Source organism: Cupressus sempervirens, chromosome 11 (assembly GCF_028749045.1).
Source record: "Cupressus sempervirens isolate cs-2001-9-10 chromosome 11, ASM2874904v1, whole genome shotgun sequence".
In the NCBI taxonomy this organism is placed as follows: Eukaryota; Viridiplantae; Streptophyta; class Pinopsida; order Cupressales; family Cupressaceae; genus Cupressus; species Cupressus sempervirens.
In genome coordinates this window covers 191,371,561-191,381,570 of record NC_143128.1, presented here as the reverse complement: position 1 = coordinate 191,381,570, position 10,010 = coordinate 191,371,561, and the positions used below count along the sequence as shown (strand labels likewise).

Sequence of the window (10,010 nt, the reverse complement as noted above, 5' to 3'; positions counted from 1 at the left end):
GCTATGAGAGTGTGAAAGACAATCAAAATAGTTGATTTAAGGGGTAGCACAACATCACATGATTTAGAAGGGCTTTGTCTTTTGTAGTTGCAAAGAGGCAACATAGTTAATTATTTGAGATATCATTGTTTTGCAACTAGAAGAAATGTAAGTCTTGAACTACAGTGAAGGTGCAAGATGTTTAGTTGGATGGTCATCGCCAGATCACAATAGTTATGAAAGGAAGTGAAAAGTTGTAGTCCAATATTTTTAGTGTAGAGAAACTTTTTATGTGTAAATTTCTAGAGGTACAATAAGAGGTTATCATTAAGAGGCGTGCTTTATAGGTTTTACCATGCTTTTTGATACCCACATTCTAAACTTCCAAACTAACTCTGCAAAGTAAATTTTGGTTTTTTTTTAATTGCTAATGATAGTTTATGAACTATGACTTGTGAAGAAAATAGAGTTGTGAAGATATGTTGAAGTTGAATCATCAAATTTAGGACTTTAGGTTCTACTTTGACTTTAGAATCAAGTCTCCAAAAAGCTAAATTATCAATACATTCCAAGGTGTAGAATACTTGTGTGAAGTTGAACTCGAACTTGAACTAGGGACTTCAAATTCAACTTCAATTTAAGTTCAAATCCAACTTCAAAATCAAGTTTCAATTTTCAAAAGTTTGCATAATCAAACCTAAAGCTCAATAGTCTACTTTTCCATATTTCAAAATGTAGATTCAGAAATCTGATGACTCAAAGTTCATCACTATGATAAGATTTACATTTCAAGTTGAACATGTAAAGTTCATGGTTCCACTTCTAGGTTGGAAATTTTTGAGGTTTAGTTCAAAGTTTATTTTCAAAGTGAAAGGAATCTAATAATGTGGACCCAGATTCAAGTTTAGACACCCAGACTAGTTGAAAAGCCAAATTATCAGAGGGGCCAAATTGTTTTCAAAATGATGTTGGTAAGGCCAATATTCCAAGTTTAAACTTGACAATATATCTTCTTTGTGGGTTATGATGTGAGACTATATCACATACTTGAAGCATGAAAAGATTACGATCTTAATGTAATTTCCATGGGACCCGATATGCTTCACAAATATCCAAAGAGTATCATGAGGTATAGGACCATGAAGGATTAATGGTCCTAATAAAATATTATCCAATTTAAATTGGATATAATACACTTGTGTACTAATTGAACACTCATATATGAACAAGGAGAGCCTACAGTCATACCTTGAGACATAGGATATCTGTTGATATAAGTGTGTGATTTGCCTAACATAATGCTCATAAATGAGGTTTAAGGATGACATTAGTTTCCAAGAATCACAAGACATATTATGTAGATGATTTCAAACATGAATATTGGAATGTATAAGGAACCATCAATGACTGTCAAAAAGCTTTTTGGGATTTCATGAGATAAATGACCTCAAGAAATGGTAATACTCAATATACTGAGTTATAGCAAGTAATCAGGTTGACAAAATGTAATGTGGAGAGGTGGAGCCCATAAATAACAAATGATGAATAGTACCCTTCAAAACTTGATGTAGTCATGGAAGTAAACATCCATTTCATGGCAAAAAAGATGACATCAAGATTGTAGGGTGATTTTTGACAAAAGGAACATTGACCATACACACGGACTTTTTGTCAGAATGCCTCAGTGTTAAAAAGAAAAACTACCAAATGATGGCACAAGAGTCATACATGTTGCTCATAACATGGAAAATTCATATTTAGTCCAAGAAGAATTGGGTGTCTCATTGCTATATATATTTGATATGTTTCCAAGATACTGATAATGGAAAGTAGTAAGGAATTAGCACATAAAGATGATCATGTGGTCAATTGACTTGTGGATTTTGTTTGTGGATAAACACACTTCTCCAATTAATGGTAAGAATTACACCATGGAATGTATGGATAGTAATAACACATTTGCGTTGGAGGCCTTTCATCAACAAGGAAGACTATGGCTAATGACAGAATCAGGACGATTGCAAGTATCTCCAGATTTCACCTCCTCTTTTATGTACAACAATGTTCCTATTGTGAAAGTGCTTAATATTTCATCTTGGGAAGGAGAATAGGAATCTTTACAATATTTCCATTTTGAATTGGATTAAGATGTACTTTTGGATATGGGCACTCTAGTGCATGGAATAGGAAAGGAATGTGTAATAAAGCATTCCATTCCTTTTGCTATACCTTCCATAGTGGTTCCTAAGGAAGATATAAATAGAACCAAGAATAAGAGGACTGTCTATATTTGAGATATGGATGAGACACTGATTTTTCTCAAATCTTTGCTTCATGGAAAGTATGCTGAAGCATTTAGTGATTCAAAGGATGTTCAATAGGCCATAAAGATTGAAAGGCAATAGGAAAGACTCATTCCTCAAGTTTTTGATGAATTTTTGTATTATAAGCAGGTTGAAAACTTCAACAAATCACATCTAGATGCATGGAATGACTATGATGATGGCATAGATCTATGAAATTATGATTTCAATAATGACAATCTTGTTGAGCCTAGTGATGATGTAAACCAAAGAAAATATGTCTGCCATTACTGTTCTATATGTAATAGGTTTGCTCAGGGGCTACATAAATTTCTTGATAATGAACAAAGTCAAATTTGGCAAGATCTCTATGATGTTACAGATGCTTATACTGATGAATGGCTTTCTACATGAAGGGAATATTTAGAGGATTTCTTGCAAACATAGGGCATTTCCACACAAGTTGCTACTCATGTTGAAAGCAATGAAGGCCTACATTTATCCGAGGATGATAGAGCTTCATAAAATGTAAATGTTTTGGTAACATTAGGCACACTATTACCTAGGTTAGTCAAATGCTTGCTATTTTGTTTGGATGGTTTGTTCACATATGATAATTTGTACAATTCATGGGATGTGGAAAGTTGCAAAATTTTCAATGGATTAATAAAAAATATTTTGAAGGGCCAGGGGTACAGTTTTGTGTTATTGGAGATGGCATGGAAGAATGTCAAGTAGCAAAGAGTATGAGCTGGCCTTTTGTGAAAATTGATCCACACCCAAATGGAGTGCATCAGTTTCTTGTATTATGTTGATCTACTAGATGAACCATCACAGGGGTACATTGTAGAGGTTTTTGGTGGCTATTTCCAACTTCCTAACCTTGGTCTAATCAGTGCAAATGGACTCGCTATCCCACCTAATTTTTTTACCCCTAAAGTATGGTGAAGACCAATCTTGAATGATGACTCAACTTAAGTAGTGATAGGTGTTCATAAAGAAAAACTTAGATGAAAGTAAGCAATATCATAATGTTTTATTAAACATTATTTTAATCCTTAATAAATTACTTCTCCTCAATAATAGATAATAGAATACATAATTATTTAAAGATCATATGAGGATAGAACAATCCAAGTAAACATTTGGAAATGCGAGCAGTTCCATGAAATAGTTATTCAAACTAAAATAGAACTGCCAAGAATAGAGGTTAAATAGATTGCAAATTAGTGTACTATAGGTTCTTTTCTTTTTGTAGTCTGGGGGTTCTATAGTAGCTAGAAGGATAGGACAATGTTATTTTTTGATAGAGGAAGTAGTTTTTGTGTAATTTTTTAAAATTTTATGTAGATTAACTGTGATAAGGGGATTGAACAATACTATTATTGTTTTATCATGTTTCTGGAATAAAGAGGGATATAAGTGTGTTTGATTTTGCAATCATATACATTTGTGTTTCTTATCTAGAAGGATTTTGAGTCCTTCTTTTTCTATTTTAGATGTAGTCCTTTATTACCACATTGAATGTGATATATGTAGTCTTGCGGTTATGTATTCACAATTTTACATAAAGATATTTAAAACTCTCTCTCTCTCTCTCTCTCTCTCTCTCTCTCTCTCTCTCTCTCTCTCTCTCTCTCTCTCTCTCTCTCTCTCTCTCTCTCTCTCTCTCTCTCTATCTCTCTCTCTATTTTCTATGTAATATGGAAGACTTGGTAGATAGTATTGGGGAAATTTGTTGGTTTTTCATTCATAATCAACTTAGCAATCTAATAATCGCATTTATTCTATATTGATAAATGAATATCAGAAAAACCCTTTGTGTCTTCAAGTTAAGACATAACTAGATATCACATTCATTAAATATCTTTTATGAGGGAGTTGTACCTCTCAATTTAGAGGAAGATTATCAATAAAATGGAAATCTATCCAATTGTTACTACATTTTGTTCTTCTTTTGAAGCATATTGAGTCATTGTTTGCATTTCTATCCAAAGGAAAAAACTGTTTACTAATAGTTTTTGGCAATTCTACTAGGGAAAGAAAGTAAAGTTCTAGTGCTTTCCTTTCCTTGGATATTTGAAGGTTACCACCCCAAGGATAGTGGTTTCCAACTCTAATCTATTTGGTAAAACAAGCCCAATATAATCATGGCCTTGGCTGTGACTCAATCATGGTAGCCACATTTTGGTCCTTTTGGTCTGCCTCATTTCACACTCATGCCTACTGAATCAAAGAAATATTTTCCTAAGTATTCTGAAAGAAGTAATCAAGATTTTGACACCCACATTCGAGCATTCAATACAACCTATGGGATTCTTGGTGTTTTGGAAGAAGATGTGTATGTTCAGCTATTTGTTAAATCTCTTGTGGATGATGTTGTTGTTTGGTTTCAACATTTGGAAGATGGGTGCATAACTAGTTGGTATGTGGTGGAAAGTAAATTCCTTGCAATCTTTAATCCAGTCATCAATGTAGGCTCTCTATTATTCCAACTCTTCAAAATTGAGAAAGAAGAAAATGAAGAGATAAGAAGCTTTGTGGATCAATTCACCCAAATCTTGGCAAAGATCCTACAAGTTTACCAGCCCAGCCAAGCTAACATATTGTCAATCTTTATTGTAGCATTGCATCCAAAAGTTTGATTTCATCTCAAAAGGTGTAAGATACATGATCTTGAAATTGCTAATTGAGAGGCCATTAAAATTGAAGATGATTTAGCTTATCTAGTTGGTTTCAACAAGATAACATTGCAAAAGTCTTAGGTCTAGATTTTAAATTGAAAGATGAGCATACAAGTGATAAACCTTCATAGAAAAGAGTTTTCCTTTGTGAGCAATAGTGTCATCCAGAGGTAAAACCCACAATGAAAAGGCTTGTCCTCAAAATAGCAAGACCAATATCCTCCATTTCTTATTGTCAAATAGCAACAATCTTCAGTGCAAAGGACTTGGTAATACCTCCTTCATTTGAAATCAATACTTACCATACAATGGGATTATATCACTTGCATGTCAAATATGATGATGAGGACTCTCAAGAAGTCACACCCAAAGAAAACAATTCTTCTAATATAACAACAAGTTGTTGTCCACACATTGAGGATGATAAAGATCATCCCAAGTTGGATGATTTAAGTAAGCTCTTTGTAGAGGAAGAGCTAGCTGAAGATGAGTTGAAGGAAAGTTTACTAATGGACACCTCTCACCCCATCCATGAATCTTTTTCTTTTGAATCTACTAATGTAGTTTCAGCCATCAACATCAATCAAGAAAGCATGTTAGATCAGTATGACAATCAAAAGATTCATAAGGAAGGATTGAAAGAAATCTTGGAAGGTGATGGAGGGGTAGAATATGAAACCTTTTTATTTCATTTCCCTTCTTTTCGAGAGGAATGATCACAACTTGACACATAAGAGGACTTCTAAACTCCTATGAGGTATTCAAATGTTGATTTGCAATCTAAGGTTAGACCCCAGCTAAGTAGTCTTCATGAATTAGAGGCAATCACACTCACTCATGATAGAAAAGGTTCCCAAAAGGGAGAACCTTTCATATGCTCAGGTAAAGAAGATACTCTCCAAAAATGGATGGATCAGCAAGTGAGACAAAAAAAAAGGTTGAAGAGCTAGATGATAAGTAGACTTTGAATGAGCTTAACCCACTATACCTTCCAATGGGGTTCCATGAAGATGTCATTATTAGAGAAAATCCTCTTTTCCAAATACAAGAATCATCTTTTGGTAGGAAGGATTATTTATCTCCCTTTGGAATAGAGAATGTTGAAACAAATATACTGCAAGGAGAGCCACCAAGACCATGGAAGGTTTCAGCAAACACATTGTGTCATAGTGAAGAGGTGTCATCTCACTTTCTCTTAGCAAACAAGGAAGGAATTACTCTCATGAAAACTCTAGGTATAAGCCTTTCAAACTCCTCTAATTTAGATAAAGAGTTTTCAAACTTATTAGCAGTAACAGATGATGGACTTATCCTGATTGAGGTTGGCCCTATGCTTGAAAAAGCTCACTCCTATTTTGGGGGATTTTTTCATTCTAAAAAGCCTCTTGTTGGTGCTAATTCTTAAAGTATGTGTGCTAGAAATAACATAATTCCTACTTTGAAAAATTTTGAACAAGTTTTGTTTCAGTATATTTTTGGAAAGGAACTTGAAAATTCTTTGTAGAGTGACCAAGAAAACTCAAAATTTTATAATGAAATATGGATCTTTGGATGTGAAAATCAATGGATAAGGTTTCTATGCAGGATTAATCTGAGATACCAAGAAGATGATTTTGCTAGATGGAAGTATTGGTTTGCACCATGCCAACACAACTCACTATTCAGGAAAGGCTCTTTTTTCTCATAGCTAGTGGATGACTTTGTGTAAGTTTTTTTCCTCAGCTCTAGTCCCATGGTGAATTCTTCTCACCTATGTACATTTGTAAATTGTTTTGCTCTCCATTTTTGGTGGTGTGTACTGTAGCTTTTTGGTGGTTGTGTCACTAGTTTTCTTTTGTTTGTTGGTCACTTTGGTTGTTTTGGTGTTGTCTCATTTTCTCTCTCTCTGCAAGTAGAACCCTTTCTTTGTCCATGTGACTCTATTTCCCAATGGATAAGCACTAGTCTCTACCATATATTTTTTGATTCTTTATGTCCCTCATGGCCCAAATCCCCAGTTAGAGCTAGTTAGTTCCATGCTTTTTGATACCCACATTCTAAACTTCCAAACTAACTTTGCAAAGTAAATTTTGATTGGTTTTTAATTTCTAATGATAGTTTATGAACTATGACCTATGAAGAAAATAGATTTGTGAAGATATGTTGAAGTTGAACCATCAAATTCAAGACTTCAAATTCTACTTTGGCTTCAAAATCAAGTCTCCAAAGAGCTGAATTGTCATTACATTCCAAGGTATAAAATACCCATGCAAAGTTGAACTCAAACTTGAACCAAGGACTTCAAATTCAACTTCAACTTCAAGTATGAATCCAACTTCAAGATCAAGTTTCAATTTTTAGAAGTTTGTAGAAAAAAACTTCAAGCTCAGTAGTCTACTTTGGCATATTTTGAAATGCAGATTTAGAAGCTTGATGACTCAAAGTTCATCATTATGCTTAGATCTAGATTTCAAGTTAAATATGAAAATTTCATGGTTCCACTTATAGCTTGGAAAGTTTTGAGGTTCAATTCAAAGTGAAAGGAATCTAATAATGTGGACCTAGATTTAGGTTTAGAGACTCAGACTAGTTGAAAAGCCAAATTATCAAAGGGGCTAAATAGTTTTCAAAATGATGTTGGTAAGGCCAAGATTCCAAGTTTAAACTTGATAATATATCTTCTTTGTAGGTTATGATGCAAGACTATATCACATACTTGAAGCATGAAAAGATTATGATCTTAATGTAATTTCCATGGGACTCAATATGCTTCACAAATATCAAAAAAGTATAACAAGGTATAGGCCCATGAAGGATTGATGGTCCTAATAAAATACTATCCAATTCAAATTGGAGATAATACAACTGTGTACAAATTGACCACTCATATATGAACAAGGAGAGCCTGTGGTCATGCCTTGAGACATAGGATGTCTACTGATGTAAGTGTGTGATCTACCTAACATGATGCTCAAATATGAGGCATAAGGATTGCATTAGTTCCCAAGAATAATAAGACACATAATGTAGATGATTTCAAGCATGAATACAAGAATGTATAAGGAACAATTGATGACTATCAAAAAGCCTTTTGGGATTGCATGAGATAAATGACATCAAGAAATGTCAATACTTGATATACTGAGTGATAGCATGTAATTAGGTTGAAATAATGCCATGTGGAGAGGTGGAGCCCATAAATCACAAATGATGAATAGTACTTTTCAAAACTTGATGCAGTAATGGAAGTTAGCATCCATTTCATGGTAGGAAAGAAAACATCAAGATTGTAGGGTGATTTTCAACAAAAGGAACATTGAACATATAGGCAAACCATTTGTCAGAATTCCCTCGTGTTAAAAAAAAAACTCACAAGTGAAGGCACATGAGTCATACACATCACTCATAACATAAAACATTCATGTTTAGTCTAGCCAAAATTGGATGTCTCATTGCTATGTATATTTGATATGTTTCTAAGATATTGATAATGGAAAGCATTAAGGGAATCAACCCATATAGATGATCATGTGCTCAATTGACTTGTGGATTTTGTTTGTGGATAAATGCACTCTCCAAATAATGGGAAGAATTATTCCATGGAATTTGTAGATATTAATAACACAATTACATTGGAGGCCTTTCCTCAACAAGGAAGATTGTAGATAATGATAGAATCAAGAGGACTACAAGTACCTCTAGATTGCACCTCCTCTTTTATACAACAATATTCCTATTGTGAAAGTGCTTAACATTTCATCTTGGGAAGGAGAATAGGAATCTTCACAATACTACCATTTTGAATTGGATACAAATGTGCTTTTGGATATGAGCACTCTAGTGCATGGAATAGAAAAGGAATGTGTAATAAAGCATTACATTCCTTTTGTTGTACCTTCCACAATGGTTCCTAAGGAAGATATAAATAGAACCAAGAATAAGAGTACTGTCTATATTTGGGATATGGATGAGACACTAATTTTTCTCAGATCTTTTGTTAATGGAAATATATGCTGAACCATTCAATGAGTCAAAGGATGTTCAGCATGGCATAAAGATTGGAAGGTGATGGGAAAGACTCATTCTTGAAGTTTGCAATGAATTTTTCTATTATGAGCAGGTTGAAAAATTCATCACGTCACATCTAGATGCATGGAATGATTGTGATGATGGCATAGATCTATCAAATTATGATTTTAATAATGACAACATCATTGAGCCTAGTGATGATGTAAACTGAAGAAAATATGCCTATTGTTACCATTGTATGTGTAACAAGTTTTCTCAGGGACTACATAAATTTCTTGATAATGAACAAAGTCAAATTTGGCAAGATCTCTATGATGTCATGGATGCATATACTAATGAATGACTTTCTGTAGGAAGGGCATATTTAGAAGATTGCTTGCAAACATAGGGCATTTCCACATAGGTTGCTCCTCATGTTGAAAGCAATGAAGGCCTGCATATATTCAAGGATGATAGAGCTTCACAAAATTTAAATGTTTTGGTAACATCAGGCACACTAGTACCTAGCCTAGTCAAATGCTTGCTATTTCATTTGGATGGTCTATTCACCTATGATAATGTGTATAGCTCATGGGATGTGGAAAGTTGTAGTGTTTTCAATGGATTACAAATCGTTTTGAAGGGCAAAGGGTATAGTTTTGTGTTATTGGAGATGGCTTGGAAGAATTCAAGTAGTAGAGAGCATGAGTAGGCCTTTTGTGAAAATTGATCCACACCCAAATGGAGTACATCATTTTTTGGTATTATGTTGATCTACTAGATGAACCATTATAGGGGTACATTTTGGAGGTTTTTGGTGGCTATTTGCAACTTCCTAACCTTGGTCTAATCGGTGCAAATGGACTCGCTACCCCAGCTAACTTTCTGACCCGTAAAGCATGGTGAAGACCAATTTTGAATGATGACTCAGCTTAAGTAGTGATAGGTGTTCATATATAGAAACTTGGAGGAAAGTAAGCAATATCATAATGTTTGATCAAACATTATTTTAATCCTTAATACATTACTCCTCCTCAATAATAGATAATAGAATATG

The 10,010-nt window shown here is 34.0% G+C and overlaps 2 pseudogenes; both read left to right on the top strand.

The window, feature by feature from the left end:
* Positions 1–2,141: 2,141 nt before the first annotated feature.
* Positions 2,142–3,097, top strand: LOC149528838 (protein phosphatase EYA pseudogene; annotated as a pseudogene).
* A 5,751-nt stretch (positions 3,098–8,848) lies between these two features.
* Positions 8,849–9,726, top strand: LOC149528837 (protein phosphatase EYA pseudogene; annotated as a pseudogene).
* Positions 9,727–10,010: the final 284 nt, after the last annotated feature.